We start from the raw sequence: 24742 nt of genomic DNA, 5'->3' as shown, positions 1-24742 counted from the left end.
AACACCTTTTGTTGGTTTTTTTAATGTCCATAACCCTGCCCATACCTCTGTTGATAGTCTCTTCATTAAGAAATCTGCAGCTAAACTCTCTGAGTGTTTCATCTGATACCACTTGAGTACTTTGAGGGATCTGTCAAAATTCAGAATTTCAAAAGTCCCTCAAAATTCAGAATTCTGAAGAGTGCTTCATGAGGGTAGGGCCTTGTGAATTGTTTAATGTTTCTTTTTCTAGAGGTTAGTCCAGCGCCCGGCAAACAGTGAGTATCCAAGCAATATTTATGATTGAGAGCCAAGAAACAAGGATTAATTAGGAAGCTACTGAGTTAGCTCTGCTGAGAAAAATCAGCCCTGCATGGAAGGAATCTATCTTATGATGTACATATTGTTTCCATTTTACAGAGGTTTAAATGAATTAAGTAAAAAAGTCCACATTCCTACATGTAATGAACAGCAGAGTTGGGATTTGAACCCATGTCTAACTGTGAAACTCATACTCGCCCATTATATCATGCCATGGGGTGGGAAGGGTGGTCCAGCAGTGAGGACCCAGTAAAAAGAGGCAAGATACAGGAGGTATCGGCAAGTGACTAGATGCAGTGGGTGGGACAGAAAAATGAGGCAAAGTTGAGGGGTTCTGGGTTCAGGGCCGGAGTTACAAGGAGAGTGGTGATACCATTAAAAGAAATGGAGAAGCCAAGGAAAGGCACTTCCAAGGACAGGCTTCTGGGGTCTGCTTCGGACTAAGCGGGGCTAATGGAGGGACAACTGGATGGAGCTCTTCTCCAGGCAGTTGGATAGAAGTAGGCATCTCAGGACCAAGGCGGTGGTAAGGAAATAGATTTGCAAGTGACTCATATTGAGATGCTGATCTGAAGGTATGAACACCGAGGAGAAAAGTTACCCAAGTACAAGGGGTGAATGTATGTGGTCCAGGCATGACCTGTGGGTGGTGCTGAGTACATACAGATCCTAAAGTATGTCCTAAAAGCAGGTCTCCTTATTAACTCTTTCTATCAGCGGTTTTCTTGTGATTTTCACATTTATTTAAGTGGGGTGTGTTGGCAGGAGATGAAAAACACATAGAGGCTCTCTGACCAATGAAAGATCCACTCTTGGTGTGAGTTGGGGTCTGTCTGTGCATGACTTAGTCTTCTCAAGGAGACTTTATTTTTTTATGTTCATGTATTCATTTTGAGAGAGAGGGAACATGCATGCACACCAGTGGGGGGAGGGGCAGAGAGAGAGAGCGGGAGGGAGAGAGAATCCCAAGCGGACTATGTGATGTCAGCGTGGAGCCCAACGCGGGGTTCAATCCCACAAACCACAGGGGATTATGACCTGAGCCGAAATCAAGAGTCAAACGGTCAACCCACTGAGCCACCCAGGCGCCCTCTAGGAAACGTTAAATAGCCAAGTGAAGAAACTCCAAATGCTGGTGATTATCTGTCTGGGGGCTGAAAACCCAACCTCCGGGGGCCATGACTCCTTGGGTCACCCACCCGTCAGCGGGGCTTTGACTGTACAATCCCCAGGCACAGCCTCCAGGATTGGGTGTCTGCGTCCGCAGGTTGGGAATCCCCTTTCCTCTCCATCCTTCCCTCCCTGCCTTCCCTGAAGATTTACTGGGCTGCACCACCTTGTCTGATGGGTCTTGGCCGGGGCTTTCTAAGAAGCCAGGTTCCCCCACGAAAAATAGTACTGAAATTCCACTTCTCAGACCAAGTTGCCCGATTACAGCCGTGTCAGACATGGCCACCTCTGTCTTTCTATCAAATCAAAAAACGACCTCAGATTTCTATCTGAACACAGATAATCCAAAACGGCTGGATTTTAAAAGAGTCTTTCTGCACGCAACATTTTTATAGTGGAAAAGTACCCTGATTAATTTAGGAGAGCATTTTACCCTAATTTAGTTATAAGTGGCTGAAAATGTGCTTTTGCACCTGTTTAGGATGACATTTCATGGGCATCTACCCTACATAGCCTTTCCATGACAATAAACACGTAGACTTGTTATTTGCTAGTTGCATAATTGCGGTTTTCTTCTGCTTGTTCTCAGAAAGGTGGAGAGCTGCTGGTGTGCTTTGTTCCCTTTTCTTTTTTTTTCCAGGGGAAAAATGTAAAACGCATCAAACCTAGGGAAAGAAACAGTCAATATGCCATTGCTGCATGTAGGCTGCTGCACGTGTATTCATTTGCCAGTTCATTCTCTGAATTCTCCTCTGAAGCGCTTTGCGGGCTGGTTGGGCTCAGGGCACGCTAAGTGGCAATGCATGCCAATGACCGCCAGAGGGCAGTCATGCCCTCATAAACTTCAGGGAGGCAGTCCTCCATCGGCAAAATGAGAATGGCTCTTGCAATCTGTAACTCCAACCACCTCTCTCAACCACTGAATAAATAATTGCTATGATCGAAAATCACTGCATGTGCTCTGCAGTCAGACTGCCTGACTTAAATCCCAGCTCTGCCACTTACTAGCTGTGTGACCTTGGCTGAATTACCTAACCTCTCTGGGTTTGTTTCCTTCTTGTTTGTAAAATGAGGATATTAATAATATCCATCTTGTAGGCTTGTTGTGGACATCGAATGAGTTAATATTTGTCAAGTGCTAAGAACAGAACCTGGCGCATGATAAGCTATTATATTTGTTGTTGTTACTAATAATATTAAATTAAACCGGTTTTATTTTCTCTTTCAGGGGCCCAACCGAACTGTCTAAGGAAAAGGGACATGATTGAGGAGAAAGGGGGTTAAGCTGTGCCCGGAATCTCCGGGTGACGGAGAAGGGGGTGTCAAACATGGCAGCACTCGGGGAGGAGAGCAGGAAAATGGCTCTAGGGAGGTTGGAAGGGGCAAAGCCTGACAGGTTTGTCTGTTTCTTCCCAAAGCTGGAATGACAGACCCAAGCTTGGGCGGCCAGCAGGCGTCTGGGACAAAAAGGGCTTGAGGCGAGCGAAGAGCTGTTTTCCCCAGCAGCGTTCAAGCAGGGCGCAATTAGCTGCAGCCTGGGGAGGTGGCTGTGGGGTGCCTGCCGCCTGGGCACCTCCCCTCACAGGCTGGGGGAAGGACAAAGGGAGGACGCCAGCTCTGAAACTGAGGCCTTGGGGTTTTCACCACCAGCATGGCAGAGGCCGAGGAGACAGGGGGATGTTTCCAGCTGCCTTTAGCAAAAGCTTTAAGGTGGGGGTAAGGCGTGGGGGATTTGCAGCAGAAAGTTGGGTGCACTCTTCTGAAGGTTTCAGAGGCCTCTGGGAATGATGTGGAGGTAAGTTCTGGGCAAGCTTCTCGAGGGCCAGGGGCTCAGCCATACTTGTAAACCGGCAACCGCACCTGCCCTAGGGCTGTGCTGTGGGCAAACGCTCCGGCTCCCCCTGCTGACACACAATAGGATTGCACTTCCCGGCTGTTTCGAAGTCGGTGTAACTTTGGTGGGCTAATGAAATAGAAGCAGCGCTAAGAGCCAGTGCAGACTTTGCTGCGTTCTTTTTCGCGCCTGACCCAGCGGTGTGACTTCAGTGAGCAGAGTGTCCCCTACGCCGGCCTGTGGCAGACGTGCCACACGAGTAAAAAAAAAAAAAAAAGTCAACCTTGGTTGCTTTAGGCCATTAAATGCTGGGGCCACCGCAGCATGACCCGGCCCACCTTGGCACGGCCCTCTGTCATACACACCCGCCTTTCCCCCGCCCCACCACCTCACTGGATCCTCTGGAAAGCGCTGTGGGATAGAGCTGTTACCTCAGTTTTCCAGGTGAGGAAACTGGGTCCCAGAAAGGGCGAGTCTTCAGGATGTCAGAGCAAAGCGACAGAGCTGGCAATCCACCTCAAGCCCCAGGACTCCGCCACCCTCCCTAAGTATGACACCCGAGGACACACAAACATGCATTGATGTAATGGAAATGGTAACACCGGCCAGCACAGCCCAATCACTGCCATCACATGGCTTTCACGAGGACGAGTCTTTTCTGGGGCCGTGAACACAGATGTACAGCATGGCTAGTTCCGTGAAGAGCAAAGGCCAGTAAGAAACAGCGCCTCAGAGAAAGGACACACATCGGAAAACACTGCCTTGGCAAGACTTACTGTGAAGCATCACCTAACACTCATTACGGTGGCTTTGAACCCAGTTTCTCTCATACCACTCCCTTCATCACCGAGTCCCTCATCACGATCACCCCAAGGCTGGCTCTCTCGTTCTTTATACCAAACCTCCCTCCGATCACACTGACCTGTTCTAGTGCCTCAGTCACTCAGGGCCCTTTTCTCCCCCTTGGGAAACTAAGTCAGGAGAAGGCTGTGCGTGTACTCTGTCTCCCACATATCACTCCTGTGGGTTAACCTGCTCTCCCCGCGCTGGTCCAGCAGTGAGGTTTTGGACCCACTCAGCCGGCTGATACGGGAGAGGTCTGGGCTCTGGCCGGCTTTTCATTGCACCTCAAATCACATCCTGTAATCGGCAGTCGATTCCACCCACCCTGAGATGGCTTTCTGCATCCATCCATCCTTCGCTGCTAACTTTGGAGGGATCAAAAGAGCCCTGTGTGTTTTCCTAATCTCCCTAATCCTCCTGACTCTCCCTGTGAGGATGCAGGTATCATCACCACCAGTTTTCAGATGAAACGAAAGGCCCAGAAAGTTTTAGCCACAGGCCCAAGGTCACCCCCATGGGCTGGTGGCAGGGATGGGAGCAGAACTCAGGCCGGCGGATCTCCCGGGCCATCAGTCTCCATTAGACCCTGCTGTCTCACTGAATTCCCCCCGCAGTTTTAATTGAATATCATGTTCTTCACTTCCTGCCCTAAACCGAGCAACAGCTGCCACTCACCCTCTGAGCCGGCTGGCGGTACTTCAGTGGGGGGAAGTTATCCTGGGATATAAAGTGGGTGAAGCGTTTCAGGATAAAAGGGCCCATCCAAACGGAAGATATTCACGAAGGTATAAAAGAGATGCCTCGACTTTACTGCTCTCCCTGACTTTCAAATGACATCGTGTCGGGCACCCGGCTAAGAGGGAAATCCGCGAGGGAGGGTGAGTACCGGAGTTGGAAGGAGGGATCCTGTGGAGGAAAAAAAAAAAAAAAAATGTGGGTGTAATTGGATGAAAACTTCTCCCCATAAGAAATTAAAAAAAAGCGATATCATTGGTGAGACGCCAGTGTGCGGCCTTGTGGGACCGTCCTGGGTTCATCTTCTTTTCTGGGGAATGATGCGATAGGGTTTCAGGAGGATTAAAAGGAGGAGGAGTGTAATTCGCTGCACCCTGGTCCATCCACTGGACGGGGTCTACACCAGGAGCTCTCAGACTTGGGGCGTGTTGGCCTGGGCCACTGGGGAGACGCGTTGGTCTCTGGCCCCGTTCCCGGGAGGTGTGACTTGGGAGGATTTGCGGCTGACTCGAAGGGAAGGCCCATCTGTGCCCCTGCCCCACCCCCATACACTTTGGGAGGGTCTTGTCGGGTGGAGGACAAAGGAGCAAGCCCCAAGGAGGGGCTGGTTGTCTGCGTCACAGCATGGGGTCTGGTCAGCCCCAGGCAGCCTGCTCCGCCAGGGGCGACTGTCCACCCGCTGAGTGAGGCCCCTGATCACACTTCAGGGCACGGAGGGCCTGTGTGGACAGGGGAATCTTGCCCTTGGAAATCTGAGCGGTTTGGTTCAGGCCAGGAGGAAATTGAAAAACTTCCCAACCAAAACGTTTACTTCCCGAAGAGATAAAAAGCAGCTCAGGGTCATAAATCCGTGCCAACAGTCGGGACCCAGAGGTCAGGCTGGAGGCCCAGAAGGGAACCAACAGACCTGAGAATGAGAAGTGTAAGGGGGGAGACCCTTGGCCATCAGGGTGCACAGCTTTTCCACAACTGCTCGGGTCACAGGAGCCCAAAGGGTGCCAGGGGACACCTCCCAGGAGGCAGGGGCTTCGGGGTTCATGGCATTCGCACACAGCGAGGCAGCGGGGCCCTGGGAATGTGGTCCACCCAGAACCCCGGATCCATCACAGCCTCTTTGTATTTTGCAGAGTGGCATTTTTCCTGGAACCCAGCTTAGGCAAGTTCACCGAAAAGGAAGCAAATCATCAGGGAAGATGGTGCAAACAGCTGGCAGGCTCTCTTTTCTAAACCGAGAACCTGAGCTGAACCAGGAGGCCGGCGGACCAGGCGCCCAGTCCCAATGCCCAGAGGGGGGCTGTTTGTCCTACTGTGCCCCATCTTGGGCAAATGGGCCCCTGAGAAGGCAGCCCAAATTACCCTCAGGAACCTACACAGTGTTCAGGTAATCGTGAATTATGACTGCCACAGCAAGGACGAATGAATTATGACTCAGGATGCCTTTGACTGTTAATTTCCGTCTGCAGGGGCTTCTTCTTCTTCTTCTTCTTCTTCTTCTTCTTCGTCTTCGTCTTCGTCTTCTTTTTGTTGTTGTTTTTGTTTTCTTCTTCTTCTTCTTTTGTTGTTGTTTTTGTTTTGTTTATTTTGCAGGGGCTTCTTATTTCAACATGCTAACTTTCCCATTCTGGGTAGCCTTACCCACACTCCCTCTCCCTTGAAAGGTTCCCCAAGGTTAGGAAAGTCTGCAGAAAAGTGTCCTTAGAATCAAGGAAATTATTTATAGTTTCCTCACTGAACCCTTAAGATTTGAGGATCACACTAGTAGGGAGGAATTGTCATTTCCAATGACAAATGGTGGTCCTGCTGATCCTAAAACTTCTTTATTTCTATATTTCAGTCATCTCCCACTGCTGGAGAGTGAGGTAGATAATCATCCTCTGATATGAGGGTGGGGGGGGGAATTATGTGAACTTAAAATAAAGCTTGTTTCCCTCAAGAATGGCATTGTAATGTTACATAAGTCCTTTAACCTTCCTGGGCCTCGTGTTTTTCTCTCCATAATACAGCTGTCATTTCATCGAGTAAGCAAATCATGACTCTTAACTGCCTCCGAAGGGCCTTGAGCTCTACATTTGAAAGGCAGAGAAGGCTGAGAAAAATATTCATGTGTGATTGCTTATAATAAAATCAGGAACTCAATTTAAGAGCCTGTAGACGTTGGATGGGCAAGCCTCACAAAGATATAAGTAAACATTTAGAGACATCACTGTTCAAAAAAGAGTTGATTCTCTTCTAGAGCAATCATCACAGAAGGCCATCTCACATCTCTGAAATGGAGTTACAAATAAAACAGAAATCAGAATAAGGAGAGGTGGTAAGGCATAGGAAAAGGCCAATGATCTGGACTTAGCCAGTCCTGATTCTGTTCCAGCACTAACTAGTTCATGATCTTGGGTAAGACATCTGTCACTTTGGCCCTTGCTTTCGTTGTGTTTATGTTTTGTTTTGATTGTAAAAACAATATAACAAAAACTCACCCTCTTAATTGTTAAATATCTTCTGGGCACTGTGTGGTACTATGGATTCTAAAACTTTTTCCATCTTGTGTTAATAAAATTATACCCACTGAACAACAGCTCTGTGTTTTCCCTGGCCCCCAGGCCCTGGCAACCATCATTTTACTTTATGTTCCAATCAATATGATTGCTTTAGATACCTCATGTAAGTGGAGTCATGCATATTTGTCTTTTTGTGATTGGCTTATTTAAGTTCACATAATGTCCTCAAGTTTTAGCCACATTATTGCACATGCCAGGATTTCCTTCTTCTTTAAGGCTGAATAATATCTCATTGCATGTATAAACGACATTTTCTTTATCTACTCATCCATTGATGGACATTTAGGATGCTTTCTAATCTTGGCTATTGTGAATAATGTTGCAGTGAACGTGAGTGTGCAAATATCTCTTCGAGATCCCATTTTCAATTCTTTTTAATATATACTCAGAAGTGAGATTGTTGGATCATAAGTAGTTATATTTTTAATTTTTTTGAGAAAACCCTATACTGGTTTTCAAAACAGCTGCATCAATTTGTAATCCTACCAACAGTTTGCAAAAGTTCCAATTTCTCCACATCCTCACCAACACTTGTTATTTTCTGTTTTGTTCTCGATTGTTTGTTTGTTTTGTAGTGGCCATCCTAACAAGTATGAAATGATATCTGATCATGGTTTTTATTTGAATTTACCTGATGATTAGTGATATTGAGCATCTTTTCATTTGCTTTTTGTCCATTTGCACATCTTTGTTGGATAAAATCTATTCAAATCCTTTGCCCATTTTTAATCAAATTAAACAATATTTGTTTGTTGTTGTTGTTGTTGGGTTGTAGGAGTTCTTTATGTATTCTGAATATTAATCCCTCATCCAATATAAAGTTTGCAAATATTTTCTCCCATTCTGTAGGTTGCCTTTTTACTCTATCAATTATTTCCTTTGTTGTGCAGAAGTTTTTAAGTTTAATATAGTATTGCTTAACTAATTTTGCTTTTATTACCTATGCTTTTGGTGTCATATTCAAGAAATCATTGCTATTTCAGTGTCATGAAGACATTCCCCACGTTTCCTCCTAAGAATTTTATAGTTTCAGGTCTTACATTTAGGCCTTGAATCCATTTTGAACTAGTTTTTGTATTTGGTATAAGCATCCATCTTCATTCTTTTGCATGTGGATATCTAGTTTTCCCAGCACCATATATTGAAGAGAATATCCTTTCCCCATTGTGTAGCCTTAGTATCACTGTCAAAGGTCATTTGATCATTTATGTGAGAATTTATTTCTTATCTCTCTATTCAGTTCCATGTATGCTTCTTTATGCCAGTGCCATACTGTTTTGATTACTATTACTTTGCAATATGTTTCAAAACTAGAAAGTGTGAGGCCTCCAGTTTTGTTCTTCTGTCTCAAGATTGTTTTTGTTTTTTTGGTGTCTTTTGAGATGCTATGCAATTTTTTTTCCCTTTCTGCAAAAAATGCCATTGGGATTTTGATAGGGATTGCATTGAATATGTTTATGGCTTTGGAAAGTATGAATATCTTAACAATATTAAGTCTTCCAATCCATGAACAAGGAAGGTCTTTCCACTTACTTGTGTCTTTAATTTCATCAGTGTTTTGTAGTTTTTAGCGTACAAGTCTTTTACCTCCTTGTCTATGTTCATTACAAAGAATTTTATTCTTTTTGGTGCTATTTTAAATGAGATTTTTTTTTCTTAGTTTCCTTTTTGAATCGTTCATAATTGATGCAGAGACATGCAACCGAATTTCTAGTGCTGGTTTTATATTCTACAACTCTGCTGAATTCATTTATTCTAATAGTTTCTTTTTTGTGTGGCATCTTTAGGTTTTCTACATAGAAAATTATGTCATCTGCAAGCAGAGATAATTTTACTTCTTCTTTTCTAATTTGAATGTGTTGTATATCTTTTTCTTGTGTAATTGCTCTGGCCAGTACTATGTTAAATAGAAGTGGTGGGCATTCTTATCTTGCTCCTGATCTTAGAGGAAAAGTTTCCAGGTTTTCACTCTTCAGTATGATGTTAGCTGTGGGATTTTCAAATAAGACCTTATTGTATTGAGGTAGTTTCCTTCTATTCCTAGTCTGTTCAATGTTTGTATCATGGAAGAATTTTTAATTATGTCAAATGCTTTTTCTGCATCAATTGAGATGATCATGTGATTCCTGACCTCCATTCTTTTAGTGTGGTGTATTACATCTATTGATTTTTGTATGTTGAACCATTCTTACATCAAGGGATACAGCCCAGTTGGCCATGGCATGTAATCCTTTTAGTGTGCTGTTGAATTCAGTTTGCTGATATTTTGTTAAGGATTTTTGCATCAACATTCATCAGGGATATTAGTCTGTAGTTTTCTTTTCTTGTAATATCGTTGTCTGGCTTTGGTATCAGGGTAATGCTGGTTTTGTAAAAAGAACGTGGAAGCGTTTCTTCCTCTTCAGTTTTTTGAAAGAGTTTGAGAAGGATTGATGTTAATTCTTTTTTTAAATGTTTGGTAGAATTCTCCCATGAAGCCATCTGGTCCTGGAATTTTCTTTGTTGACAGGCTTTTGATTACTGGGTCAGTCTCCTTACTAGCTATAGGTCAGTTCAGACTTTCTATTTCTTCATAATTCAGTCTCGGTAGGTTGTATGTCTCTAAGAATGTACCTTTTCTTCTCGATTATCCAGTTTGTTGGCATATAATTGTTTACAGAAGTCTCTTCTGATCCTTTGCATTTCTGTGGTACCAGTTGTAATGTCTCCTCTTTCATCTCTGATTTATTTGTCATCATGTTAAAAGGAGATTGTTGACTTAGATAATTTCTAAGGCCTCTTTATCTCTTAAATTCTTTGGCACCTCAAAGGAACATTTAAAAATGTATTATAAAATATTTAAGAGATACAAAATGATATAAAATACAATGAATACCTACCTGACTTAAGAAATAGAAGTTATCAAGGTAATAGACAACCTTCTGCGTATGCTTCCCTAAATGCGTTCTCCATCCCAGAAGAACCCACCATTCTAAATTTTGTGTTTTTCATTCTCATGCATTTCTTCATAATTTTATTGTACACATATAAATGGATCCATGAAAATTATGTGGCATTTTTGCCTGCCTTTAACTTTGCATCAGTAGTGTCATACTGTATTTATTCGTCTACAAGTGGTTTTGGTTCTCTTAACATTTTGTGACCTCCATCCATGTTGATGCATGTAACATTTGTTCATTTTCAGCCCTGTCTAGTAATGATTATATAAAGGTGCCACCATTTATTTGTGCACTGCTGATGGACATTAGGTTGTTTCCATTTTTTTAAAGCAATGCACTCATATGATACTTGCTGTAATAGTGGATTACTTGAAGCACAGGGAATGTACATTTTCACCTTGACTAAATAATGTCATTTTTTTCCCTAAAGTAATTGAATGAATGTATAATCCCATGAGCAAGGTACAAGATTTCCCATTGTTCAACATTTATACCATCACTTGGTGGTATCATGCATTTTATGCCCAATTTGATGGACATAAGATGGTAACCTGTTGGAGTTTCACATGCATTTTATTGGTAACCATCATGGTAGTTCATTTTGTCATATGTGTAGCAGCCATTCATGTTTCTCCTCTGTGAATTGCTTCTTCATATATTTTGCCTACCTTTGATTTTTAACATGGATGGACTGTATTTACTCCCACTCCCAGGAAAGCCACGATTGTATGACCAGATCTCACTATTGTGCAGTGCATTCTTGGGGAATTTATAATATAGCTCCCACTTGTACCACAAGAATTTGTAGACAAGCATCGCCTTTCCTTAGTTGCATTCACTGCATCCACATTTTCTTCACACCAGCCAGTGCAGGTGGAGAATGTGAGTCTCCTGTTAGAGAACTGAAACTCGGGGTCCTCATGGCCCTTGTTGCTGAGCTGATGCTGATTCTATCCAGATGGCCACCTGCATCGCCTGATCTGGAGAGGCTTAAGTATGCACTGAAAGGAGGCTGTGCACACTGATTCTCCACAGAAAGAGTCATGGAGTTATGGCTCATGCTCTAATACTTAGAATTTCCTGGGTTTTATGAAGAAATGTGTATTCCTGGTATTTTTCATGGTTGCAAAATACTAACATTTATATAAAGACATGTCACAAGTGAAGCCGAAAGAAACACGCCCAAGGTTGAATTTGGGATTTCTCTCACTGCAACTTTGGAGCAGAATATTCACCAAAGAAAGGTTGGCAATGAAGAGGCAAAAAGCCTATTGTATGAATCTTTGTTTAACTGTTCTTATGGACAACTAATTTTGTCCATCCAGGTTTTAAACAAGTCAGGATACAAGAGGCGGTGGGTACAAAGGATAAATTGACCTTAGTTTGTGAATCTGTCTAGTCTCTGATTAGTGTGAATTATTGCTGCTGTCACTTCAAATTGCTGCCCCAGCTGTAGTTAGGTTGGTTGATTTGCAAAGTGTAATGCTAATGTAGAGTGGTATGTCCACGGTGGGTACAGTCCTATTGGAGAATACTAAATGCTCACCGACAGAGTCCAAAGTAAAAAAATAGAAATTGTGGTTTTGTCATTGAGACACGGTTCATAGGACATTCAAAAAGCAGAGAGGAGTAGGTTTTATTTTCCATAGTCCCCAGTCCCCTTCAAAAATATGTACACACACACACACACACACACACACACACACACACACGAGTTCAGAAAAGCATAGCTACTCCATGCAGCCCCCATTCTGCTGAGTTTAGTTTGTCCTATTTCAACTGCTCAGTAGCAAGAAAAGCCAAAAGTCAGGGAAATGAAATGAAGAACAATAAAAACAAAAAGCAAGACAAATTCTATCAGACCTAAAATTCATAGAAGAATGAGCAAACATGTTCACCAGAAAACCACAAAGCAAACCAGCATGCCACCAAAGTGTCAATCAATTAACACATGATTATGGAGTCAAGGTGTTCTGCATCTTCTGGATTGGGAGGCTCCTGTGGCTGTCCTAGCGCTTACAAGAACAGGAATTTAGGAATAGCCCTCACTTGGATGGCTGTTTCGATTTTCAATCAGCATCATGCACACAGCCAGCAAAAGGAATATAGAAACAGAGAGCTAAGTAGAGAAGAAATAGATGACTATGCAAGACCTGGGCAAAGAGAATCTTTGAAATAAATGAACCTTGACTAATCGATCCATCTGCAAATATTTATCTAGGACTCAGTATGTGCGGTCAACGTCTATGCCCTATCAGCAGCATGACACTATCTTTCCCTTTTTGCTTCAGTTTTCTCAGCTGTAAACTGGGGACAATAATAGTACCCACCTCGAAGGATTGTGGTGAGTGTTAAGTGAAATAACACAATTAAAGGATGTAGAGCTGTTCCTGTGCTGGTCAGGCAATCAATATTAAGGAAGGAGACAAATCCTAAGCACATAGAAACTGAACAACAATAAAGACATCAATACAAGAGATGTCACAGGCAGTGCATTATTAATTGCCAAACAAGTGCTTCTCACCCCTGAATGTCAAAACTGAGGGCACAGAGCTAAGAGAGAGCCAAAAGGAGTTTGGTTTCTCTCACTAGCCAAGCACCTGCCTTTTGCACGTGTCTGAGAAGCTGCAAACTGGGTCCCTCCAGAGACACCATGAATTGTGATGGGCTTTTGGGAAAAAAACCCAGAGCTGCTCCTTGGCATGGAGGTGGTGCAGCAGAGTGCTGGAGAGCATAGCCATGGTACCAGACCGCCCAAGTTCAAAGCCCAGCACTGGTGTTTACTACTGGTAGGATCCTGGGAAAGTTACTTAAGTCCTGAGTCTCCGTTTCATTATATGTAAATGAGGAAAGATAGTAGCATCGATTTCATAGGTTGGCATCAAGATTAAATGAGAGGGTTCATATTATGCTTGCAATAGAGTACCTGGCATGTACAAAACCATTTCTCATCTAAATTGAATGCTAAACCAGTTGCTTCTTCAAGATCTCCTAGGAAAGAAATTCCACAATCTGCCCCAATATTCAAAACTTCCCCCTGTGAGGAAATCCTCCCTTTTTAAAGTTCATATGATTGGAGAGGGCCATTAGATTTTATAAACCAACTCGTTCTACAGATGAGGAAATTGAAGCCTGGGAAGTTTAAGCAACATGCCTAAAGTTACCCAGATGGTTAGTGGCAGAGCTTGGGGCTGGCTCCCAGTCCTTCTGACACCCAAATCCATACTCTTCCTACAAAGGCTGCATTTATTGCTTCCCTCTGCAGGCCCTCTCCTCCTGGGATTCCAAACTCAAGGCAGAGCATTCCAAGCCCTCCATGGTCTGGCTGTCATCTGCCTGGTGTGGCACCCAATGCATAGCATCCCTCTTCCCTACATGGGCTCTGGGAAAACTGTGAAATAAAACAAGGGTGCAAACATGGCCAAAACATCACCTTTATTATCGATAAAGGCTAAATTGGAGAATACGGCTTAGTATGAGAGCCAACGAGCCTGCCAACTATACCCGCCTCTTCTCCCCCATTAGGCAGACTCCTACAGACAGCCCCAGGCATGTGGACTGCTTCACAGAGAAGCAGATTTCCCTGTGGCAGACATTTTCAATCCCAAGAGGAAGAAGGAGGACGGGGCTGAGCAGAACATGCCCAAGCATTCTTCTGCAATGTGCCAATCAGAGAAGTCACTGCACCTCCCTAAGAATGGACAGAAGTTAGGGGCATGGGTAGGGAAAATCCGCTTTCATAGACACCAAGAGTGGGAAAAGACTTGCTTTTCTAGTTCCACCTTTCTCCAACTACCCTTCCCTTGTTCCCTATCCTGGCCCTACAAATGACTTGTAAGCCTGTGTCCCCCTATTCACTATTCCTGTTTTTGTTCACATTACCTGTCTTGGATAGATTGCCTGTGCCCTCTGGGTCCCTGAGTGTCAAGTGCCCTTCCATCTTTCAAGACTCAGTTCACGCATCACCTTCTGCATGGAACGCCTCCTTTTCCTTTCTCATTTCCACCCTCAGCATCTCAGAGGGAAGAATGGGCCAAACCCTTCCGTGTGATCCCATTGTGTTCGTACACTTTCCTTTCCCCTCAGCCCTTTGAGCACTTTATTCCACTTAATTTCCTGTGGCAGAGGCTACATCGTACCTATTCTGGGTTCAAAGCCTTGCATGGAATTTTGAACAAGGTAGGTTCTCAATAACTTCTGGTTGAATAAATGATGAATTGGGGCGCCTGGGCGGCTCAGTCAGTTAAGCGTCTGACTTTGGCTCAGGTCATGATCTCACGGTCCGTGAGTTCAAGCCCCGCGTCAGGCTCTGTGCTGACTGCTCAGAGCCTGGAGCCTGTTTCAGATTCTGTGTCTTCCTCTCTCTCTGACCCTCCCCCATTCATGCTCTGTCTCTCTCTGTCTCAAAAATAAATAAACGTTAAAAAAAATTTTTAAAAAAGATTTGAAAAGAAAAAAAATGATGAATACTTTTCCTAGGTATATGACACGAAGCCAAGTCCTGTCTTCTTCTCCTATTAAAGGATCTCATTCTTTCATTTACCCTTTAAGCATCAATAGGTGAGTGGTACTGTGTTAGGTACTACAAAGATATATAACTTCTAGTCTCCCCTTTCTAGAAACCTCAAGTCTACTTGGAGAGATAAGGTATGTTCACAAGACACAATTGAGTGCATGTACATCATTGATACAAATACTTCTTTGTACCCATAGAACGCTTTACAATGTACAAAGCGACATCTGCGTAATTTGCCGTTTGATCTAAAGACCACCCTGTGCCTCAAAGTGCACTGACCAGTCCCATCTGACAAATTAGGAAACTGCACTTGAGGAGCACCAGGTGCTTTACCCGAACGCACACACGTGGCGGATGACAGAGCTGGAGCTTGAACCCACGCATTGGCTCCTAACCCACATTCACATTAAGCAGCCGAACAGAAGTGATAAAATGTAGTGTGTTTGCGATACCACGAAGGGAGGGCGGTGTATGTGCACACTCCTAGTGTCCCTGTCTTTGGCCAGGTTGAATCCCAACATCCTTACCCGTCCCTCAAAATCTGGCAACAGACGAAGCCCAGGGTCTTCCTGCCAAACAGATGAAAACAGTTTTTTTTAATGTTTATTTATTTATTTTGAGAGGGGGTGGGAAGTCTAGAGAGAGACAGAGAATCCCAAGAAGGCTTCACTCTGTCAAGAGTGGGGCTGGCGTGGGGCTCAATTTCATAAACCGTGACATCACGACCTGAGTCGAAATCAAGAGTCAGATGCTTAACCAACTGAGCCACCCAGGCGTCCCTCATGGGGAGTTAGAGGGAGTTTAGGGGCGGAGAAAAGTATTACCTAAGTTGGGATGTTAGCTTTCCAGGTCCATCGAACAAACTAGAATCTGAAAGAAATACGGATCTGGGCATGTAATATCAATGTCTTTAAAGATTCCTGCTATCCTAGCCCTGAAGATTCCAGTCCATAGGAAAATTCTTGTATCAAAAATACCTCTTGAAGACTGTGTGGGATAGTTGTGGAATGAACAAATTTGAGTGGGAACTGAGTCATTTCATGGCCAAAAGAAGGGATTAACAATAAACAAGCCATGAGATGGAAATCATTCAGATCTGAGAAAGACGGTATTGTTTGTTCCTCCGTCTAAACAAGTGACTGCAATTTCACATATATCTTTAGGTTTCACTTGAAGGACAATTGAATGTAAAAGGAGAACATTACAAGGAAAAGCTGTATTCTAAATTATAAGACGTTTCTGGGCAACAGATATTTAAAACAGAATGGTTAAAGTAACCCATGGCTAGAAGCCAAATTCTGGAGCAGGAGGCCAAATTCTGGAGTTCAGACTCTGTGGCATAACAGGGAATTAAAGTACAGAAATAAAATTAAACGGTATTGGGTACACCACTACACTGGTCACAGTTAAAGAGAGGACTTGTAAATTGGAAGGCAGTTCTGAAGAATTCACCCAGAATACAGCTCGGAAAGATAAAAGAGATAAATATGAAAGAGCTGTGAGACACAAGGAGGAGGACTGATAGGTTCCAATGTAGTGTCTTTCATTTCAGTGAAAGAAAAGGAGTGGCTGGGGGAGAAGCAATACTTGTAGAAGTAATGGCTAAGAGTTTGTAAGAACTGAAGAAGGTCATGAACCCTCCCGATTAAAAGCACATACTTACACAGGGCAGCATTAAAAAAAAATAAAGCAAAACCAGGTGCTTCGTGGTGAAGGTGAAGGACACCAAAGAAGAAAATCTTAAGCTGGAGGTGGTGGGGGTGGGGGGGATAGGGACCTGTCTTCAGATATCTGAAAAGCTGTGTCTTGGGAGAAGAGTTAGTTAGGATACCTCTGAGCCCCTCAGGTGGTGACCTAGAACCTAGGAGTAAAAACCACATGGAAGTGGATTTTAAGCGACTTTAAGGAGAAACTTTCTAATAACAAGGGCTTTCCAGAATGCGTAGCTTGTCTTAAAATAAGGAAGTGAGTTCTGTCACTAGAAATTTTCCTTCCCAAATTAGGTTCCCCATTCGAAAGGGCCCTGGAGGAAAGCTAGGCAGACATGGGAGGTACTGGCTGGTTAGGGCCAGGGTGGTAGGACCAGGGCTATCTGAATGGCTTAAACACTGGAAAATGGTGCCTGAAGGATGCAGGGAATTAGAGAGAAAAGAGCAGTATCCAAAGGGGAAGTGTGATTTTACCCCTATCATGGTTCATTTGGGTCTATCCCCTTCCGTGTCATCTTCTAAATGAATGATATACCTTTCCTCAAATTCTACTCCACAAATTGACCTCCCCTAGAGTCAAGCCCCACCTGGATCTTTCAGCAGAACTATTTGCCATCTTGAAATTCGTCACCCCCATCACCTTTTCTAGAGGAGATTAGACAGCCAACATAAAACTTAACTAGCAATTTCCATTTAAGAAGGTGTCATTGAAAGATGTCTATTTCTAAGTCCTTTTCCCTTAATTCTCTGATGTGGAAGACAGAGTGACTGCTCTAAAATGACAACTCAGAGAGCAGACTTTGGTTTTACAACGCTCTGTTACATGTGCGGACCTCATTTAATTTTTACCAAAAGAAGGTAAAGCAGTCATTACCATCACCAGGAAATCAAGGATCCAGCTGGTTGTGTAAGGTGTCCAAAACCAACACTCAGCAACAAACCGAGTGCCTGAGTCTCCAAATCAAGAGATGGCTAATCATCCCAGGTGGTTGAAGCCATCTGGTGAAGAGCAAATGAAGAAGAGACGGAGCTAAGGTTCCAAATTGCTTCCAGGAAGATTTTTGTCGACCGGGCATTGTATCTTACCTGCCTCCTCCCTGAGTGGGCTCTGTATGTCCCTAACCCTCCCCAGCCGACACCCAAAAGAAATATTCCCAGAGAGCCATGGTTATGGTGGTTAAGAGAACTAGCACTATCCCCCAGCACTAGCCCCTGGTAGAGAGAAGGTGTTCAGTAAATGCGTATTGCATTGAATTAGAATTATAGCTCAGACTTGTTCTGGGCTGAAGCGACCACCAGTGGGTAGGCCAGGGAAACCAATCAGTGTTTTTCTATCCCCAGTGCTCGCTCTGCTATAGCTACTCTGGCCTTCGTGTTGTTCCTTGAACACACCAAGTTCATTCTTGCCTGGAGTCTGGAACGCTCCTCCCCCTGCTCTCTCACTCCTTCAGGTCTCTCTCCAAAAAGGCGTCCCTGAGTTATAATCCCAGCCCCTTCTGGCATGCCTCGTTTTCCCACCTTTCTTTATAGGATCACCCAACGCAGCCTACATTTTACTTGTTCCTTTGTGGTTTACCTGTCTCCCCTGACCAGGGTATCCACCCCTTGAGGGCGAAGGATTTGTTTTATCTACTTTGTTCCCTGAAGGTTCCTCAACATTTACGCTTGTCATATAGTAGTGCTCAAGATGTGGTTCCTGAATGAATGAGCGAATGAGTGAAACCATTCATTTACAGCACTATTTCTGTGGGCTTCCACCTTCAAACAACTTATTTTCAAGCAGTTCGTAAATGCGGACCTTGTGGAAATTTTTTGTGTACTAATAACGAAACACAGAAATAATTTTTAGTAAGCCTAGTCTCCCCTCAGGTCGAGCTGTGCACCACGCAAGCCTTGAGACAGGCACAGGGAAGAAGACTCACAGAGCCCCGTGCGTCAGCTTGAAGCTGTGTGGGGACACAGTGGGTGCTTTGCTGAGTGGGAGGCGTAGAACTGAAAAAGAGGGAAAGACATCCAGAAGGAGAACACCAGTCCATCAGCCTGGAAACCTAGAATGTCCTTGGTGTCTTGGCCTGTGCTGGGCAGTGAGGGCCAGACAGTCTCAGTTATGGTCCCAAGGAATCCACAAAGCGGGGAAGGGACAATCAAAGGGGAGGAGCCCAGGGGCACACAGAAGAATGGGGAAGCGTATTGACAAGGAGAGCTCCATGGAGGAGGCCAGAAGAGGCTCACTGGAGGAGGTGGTCCTGCTGCTGATCTGGAAAGGTGGGTGGGTCCGGGGCCTCAGGAGAGGGGGGGGGGAAGGGAGGGCCCGTTCCCGACCTGGGCCAGTCCAACTGCTGCTGAAGAAATGAGGCCGAGGGTGCTGCAGACACGAAGCTCTGTGCTAGCAAATCTAAAAATACCCACCCTCCATTTTTTTTCTTTCCTTCTTGGTCCCTTTTCTTCTCACCCTTCTTCCTATTTTCTGCTTTCTCTGATTATCCCTTCTGGCCTCCTGCACGCATTTGCTCATCCCCTCCCCCCCCCCAGGGAATCTCTTCCCCTGGGGGTGGGTCAAAACCTTCCTGGACTCCCTGCTGTTCAGGTACAGGTTGGCAGCGGCTCCAAAGGCCTCCCATCCCCCTCGACTCAGCTCTTGCACATGCCAATTAACAGGTGTCAGCAATGCTGGCCCGGACTAAGAGACCCACGTCTGCATAACAACCCAACTATTTTGGCTATCCAGGCCGAGAGCATAAATATGGTGGTGTTTGAGCCCCCGGGGCCCGCGGAGTTCACAAGTATGCTGTCCAGCTCTCTTCACTGGCCTAGCGCTTGAAGTGTTGCCAGAAAGCCAGGGGACTCCTGTGCTTTTATGTGTTCCCAAGCGCAGTCCTCCCTGGCTCCGGGAGCAGCCCTCCGGGGACCGCGCGTCGGTGTGAATCTCAAACAGCAAGCTGACATTCCGGTTGGGAGAGTGACAGTGCATGCCTGGGTGATGATGCCAGGGCGGCAGGTGACACGGGTCGGCCGCAGAGGGGGAGAGTAGTCGGAGTGGCTTCTAATTACATGTCCTCAGAGTTCTGAAGGATGGCATTGGGGTCGGGGGAACAGTTCTAAAACGAGGTTACAAAATCCGGATGTCCTGATCAAACTGAGACCACTGAGATGGGGCATTGGGAGCACAGACTACATCCGTGTTCCCCCCCAAAAGCCTCTGACTTGGACGGATCTAGGATTAAAACATTGCAAGCCAGACAGACCACTGTCTACCAGTGAAAACACATATGCACCGTCTCTCAGCGAGACCAAGAGGAGGCACCCATATGATGTGCCCTAGATGCCTCCTTGAGGAATTCCTCCTTCGGGGCCATGTTCCCTACCCGGCCCCCACCTCCACCCCAACCCCCACTCCCATCCCAGGCCTCATGCCGGCCACTGAGGTTCTAACTCAGGGTAAACATCTGAAAACAGAGTGGCTGCCAGGGAGGAGGAAAAAAAAAAGGCGAGGATGGAATGGGATGGGGTGGGGCATGGCGACAGGAAGAGCTCAAAAGATTCTCAGGTTGGGCGACTACCAAGGTTGTCTTGTCCGGGAGGGCAGTTTGGCCGCGACCCTGTGGGCATGGGGGGGAGCAGTGTAACGCGCGCTTCTGCCAGCGGGGGCAGCATTTCCTCCGACTGCTGGGGGTTCAGATCTAAGTTCGTGGGACCGTTTATTTAACCGACCAAGCCACCCAGGCGCCCCCGTGGGACCTTTTGTAATCTTGGTTCCACTCCAACAGAACCGTATCACAGGGCCTGAACAAACTTTGCCTCATCTGCTTTGTGGTCTTTAGGAAAGTGGGAAGAAACCACAGAAGGAGGCCTGATCCAGGGGCTACTGAGACCTCCCCCTCAGGATCAGCCTGGTTATGCTTTTGTGATCACTGTTCCAGAAACTCCAAGGAGGGAGGCTTTCCTGATTTCCCCAGCTCTCTCACCACTTGTCATAGTAGCCCAAGATATTATAGATTTTACTTTCATGGGGACCAACGCCCAGAGAGACACAGATCAAGATCGTACAAGATCACATACCTCCCCTTGGCCCCTAATTACCTTTCTGCAACACTATTCCTTGTTCTGTATTGTACATATCTCATTATCGTATTGAAATGATAAAGCATGAAAAGTATAAATCCCTGGGAATGTTTCCTCTTCACTGAGGTAGACGATAAACTCTTTGTGAGCAGGGTTGGCCTTTATTCCTTCACTCTCTGGTCCTAATTTAATTTATAGCCTCTGTTCAGTGCCTACTTCAGATGCTCCTGACCCCTGACGATCTGAAGTTAAAATAAAGAGTCTGCACAGCCCTGAACCGCCCTGAGAAATGCGCGGATGAACATAACAAGAGTCCCAAAGACAATGCAGAGTCCTGCCCCTCATCTGTTAGGACTAGAAAGTAGTCGTCTGCCTCTAAGCAAAAGCCAGATGCCTGCAGAGGTGAAGTAGGAAGCTTTCAAGAGGATGAGGTCAGTTCTCCTGAAAAGAAATCTTAGTGGATGAAGACAGAAAACAAATAATTTCACCCAACACGAGAAAGCTATTTATTTCTCTGCTCCACGGTGGCCAGAGGCTACCGATCTGTAAAATCTGAAGGCCCTGTAGGTTTTAGAAGGTTGTCAGTGGGGTAATTTCTATTGTACAGTGAGTGCATGCCCCAAGATGGCCAAAGGGGAGTGTCAGAGTCTCATATCTTGGCCCTTTTTGGGGAAGGCCACTCTGGGCAGATATTTTGCTGATCATAATCACTTTTATATGTAACTGGACCTTAATTCATTTGGTAGTTTGAGCTACGGAAGGGCGGCACAGATTAGAGAGCTATGTCTGTAACTGACGAAATCTGCGCCTGGCGTGCATTTGTGGGGAAATTAAAAATAAAATGAGGCTCATCTGAAAAATGCCTGGACTGGAATTAGCCGTCTCCTGACCGGTCACGCATGGAACTTGTCGGAGATGACCAGGACAGAAAAGTGAGACCTGGGCACAGATCGGGCCGCACTGCCCGCCAGGCTCCTGGGAGCCTGTCATAATTTATAATGGATTATCTTAGGAAATAGATGAGGACGGCTTGTGTTCAGGAGCCAGGAAGGACTACTTTGGTTTAAAAGAAAAAAAAAAAAAAAGCCCCGAAAACATGCGTCAGAAATGCGTGACCCATTGTTATTTATTCCACAAGACATTTAATGCCTTGACTTGGCTTGAATTAGCTCATCAAATCCTGTGCTATGAATATGACATTTTTGAAGGGAGCTAATACAGCCAGACCAGGTAAATGGCGCCTCTTTCCAGCACTGGTCTGGGGGCTCCTGCTTGCACTCTTTGCCATAAGGTAGCTCTCCTAATGTATTGGAGTTTTCACTTTATGCTTTGAGTTTCAAAATCTGGGGCTTACACACACACACACACACACACACACACACACACACACACCCCAAAGGTATATTCCCTCTGTGACTTCTCTTTCCTTCCAACACTGCCTTTAATGTCTACTTCATGTGATTTCATCAAATGTTACTGCTCTGGACCAACTACATTTGGTTGCATAGAGAAGAGAAGAAAGGGCAGTAGCATTGTTGACTTTTCTCTGGGCCGTATGATAGGGCATTGCATAAATTCTGTTTACTTTCACAAAGACCCTTGAAGGTACTATCATTCTGCTGATTTTATTGATGAGGCCACTAAAACATGGAGAGATTACCTGACTGCCGAGATCTACTATCCAGTAAGTGGCCCAGCTGGGCTTTGAACCCAGAACACAGGTATAAGCCTGGGCCTGTGCACCAGGTCAAGGTGAAGTCAGAATCTTGCTGTAACTGGGCAGGATGTGCAATGCCAGAAGTTCAATGCAGCAGCCAGCTCCATCTCAATCTTTAGCTCCTAATCTAGTCCTCAAACGCTTCTTTTTCTGGAACGATTATGAAAAAAAAAATGCACTTCCAACCTGCAAGGGTAATGGCAATTAAACAACTCACATTCCATTGTCAGCCTGGTTTCTCTGCCTCCGTAGAAAGTCTGATGGGATGTTTTGTAAGGCTGACAGAGACACATGATGAACGTCAGGCTTGTGCACAGAGCTTCCTCGAAAACTTGGTCATTGACAGCGGCATTGTTCTGTGATAACAGTTATCTTTTTAGTGCACTGGAACAGAGGTGCACTTGTGTGCACTTGGAACAGAGGTGATTTGCATTTCAGCCACTCTGTGCGCCGACGCAGCCGCTAGCTCTTCAGGCAGAGGAACTGCATTTCCGCCTCTGTAGAAAGAAGACCAAGAGGCTGTTTTGTCCAAAATGTATCTAATCGTGTAGTGCATGAGAGATGAGGTGTGAATCTTCACATCTATATTTTGGGGGAAGCTTCTGGATTGAAAGGAGGGACTGACAAGAGGCCTGGATGCAAAGTATAGTCTCAACTTCCCTGTATGACCCATCTACGTCACCCAGCAATGGAGAGAGAGAGAGAGAGAGAGAGAGAGAGAGAGAGTGTGTGTGTGTGTGTGTGTGTGTGTGTGTGTGTGTGTGTGTGTGAGTTGGGGGGGGCACTCACTGGGGAAAAGTTCCATGTGTTCCCCCACAATATCTTGCGTTGTTTATGGAATAAAGGAAATAGGAGGTCATCTGCTTTTGAGAGATTTCAGAAATGTGTCCCTGCCTAACTTCACTCCTGCTTAGCAGAAGCATGAATTCTGAAACTGGGTGGAAAAAAAAAAAAGGAAGCAACACTGAACAGGCACCTACCATGTGCCAGGCTCCATGTAAGGTTCATCCTCCAATCTCCTTAATCCTCATTAATATCTCCTCTGAAATATTAGTCTCTTTTTAGAGATGAAGAAATTGAAACTAAGACAGGTTAGGTTACTTGCCAAACATTACATAACCAGTAGGCAGCCTAGGATTCAAGTCTATGTGTGTCAGACTCCTAAGTTGAACTTTGTTCCCTGTTAAAATGTGACTGTCTCTGGGAAAGGTGGCACATGGGACCCTGTCAGTTATTTACACTGTAGTTTAATGAATCGATCCTACCCTTTCCTGAGAGAAAGTTTTGCTTAAAGGGCCTAATGATCCTAGATTCCACAAAGGGGAAGAAAGAGTCCAGAAGAGAGGATGGTGACGGCACAGACGCGCATCAGTCACTTCCCAATTTTGTCCAGCCCAGCCCTAAATTCCCTGGCAGTTGTGACAAGCAGGTGGAAGGGGGAGGGAAGATGTGACCTACAGTGTCTTCCTTCGATTCGCATTTCTGACAAGATAGTGAAGAATGGAAATGCTGCTAAGTTTCCAAGAGCAATGACATTGAGAAGGGAGACGGGGCCTTATCGGTAGCTGCGTGTAGCACAACTCAAGGTACAAAAGCGACTGACACCACCTGGGCCACAGCATGGCTGCGGGGCTGTGGGGCCTCTAGACTGAATGGGTCTAGGAATTATTCCTCCTGGTCCCTTTCCTCAAACCAGCCTGCTCAGCACCACACTCCTGGCCCCTGGGATGTAGCGCTGCGGGTGCCCGCAGGGTACTGGCACTGGCTTTCTCCTGTCCAAGCTGTGCGGCCTGCAGCATATGACTTGCCCTCCTGTTTCTTCATTTTACAAATGAAGAAAATCATAAGGCCCACTTCACAGAGTCATTGTGGGAATGATGGGCATGGCACCCAGCAAACAGTAACTAAAGCTACACACAATTGCAGCCAGGAGACAATGGGGAATTGGGATGGGAAAGCTGTGGGGCCAAGTTGACTTGAGCCATTGATATCACTTTCATTACTACTCAGTGTGAACAGAGGCGCAGGGGGAAGAACTGTCAGCTCCAACACCAAACTACCTTCCTGACCCAATGCCACAGTGTCTGAACCTCCACATTCAGGATACATCCCTTTGGCAACTGCCCCAAACATCTTTTCACTAATTCTTCTGATGGGTAACCCATGAAATCTACCAATTAATTAAAGCCACCAATACCAGCTACCCATAGGAATTGTCTGGGCATAATAATAATAAATGCTGATGCCTGGGCCCCACCCCAGGCCCCCCAAATCAGAATCTCTGGGAGGGGCCCAGGCACTAAAAAAAAAAAAAAAAAAAAAAAATACTTGCCAGGTGTTTCTAAGTTGCCAAATGTGTAGC

The sequence above is a fragment of the Herpailurus yagouaroundi genome, unplaced genomic scaffold (genome assembly GCF_014898765.1).
Source record: "Herpailurus yagouaroundi ecotype Mexico unplaced genomic scaffold, PumYag 29, whole genome shotgun sequence".
Lineage (NCBI taxonomy): Eukaryota > Metazoa > Chordata > Mammalia > Carnivora > Felidae > Herpailurus > Herpailurus yagouaroundi.
This window is presented reverse-complemented; position numbering follows the sequence as displayed.